Below are 650 nucleotides of genomic sequence, written 5' to 3'. Positions count from 1 at the left end.
CTGATGTAAGATTATGACAAGACTGATAGTATTCGTAAAAGGACCAAAAAAAAGCACAGTGAAAATAATAATTACTAGAGGAAATCTTAAGATGGATTTTATGTGAATCAGTTTAGATTACTGTCAAAAACATGTCCCTCGTATTTCAAGTGTATCTTAATAAGGAAATGTACAATTGGATGTAACAAAATTATTAGGAAATGCCTCTGGCACTAGAGGATTTTATTACCTCCCATCAAATAATATATCCCCGAGAAAGAGATAGAAGGAAAAAAACTACGAGAATATAAAAATATATGAATACAGACTAACAGGATAACAGTATAAAAAGACATGCAATGCGCAGGACATGAGGAATAAATGAATGTTCTTTGTCGGTAACTTTTGAATACAAAATTGCGTAACAACATGACGAAACCTTGAAATCCATTTTCCTTAAATTCCTCCCCCTTTAAGGCCCTTTAAAAAAGAAAAATAACATTAAAACATAACAAAATAGGTGTTTGGTAGTTTTCTTCAATGATGAGAACGCACGTCCTAGCTTGGGATTAACGTCTGTGTGTATGAGGAAGTAAATTTTTAAAAGTGCATGTTAACATTGTAATCTGCTCTGGTGGAAGCAGTCGTGATGTCATGAATTATTGGTCTAT

The sequence above is a fragment of the Penaeus monodon genome, chromosome 20 (genome assembly GCF_015228065.2).
Source record: "Penaeus monodon isolate SGIC_2016 chromosome 20, NSTDA_Pmon_1, whole genome shotgun sequence".
NCBI lineage: Eukaryota > Metazoa > Arthropoda > Malacostraca > Decapoda > Penaeidae > Penaeus > Penaeus monodon.
Note: the sequence above shows the minus strand (reverse complement) of the source record.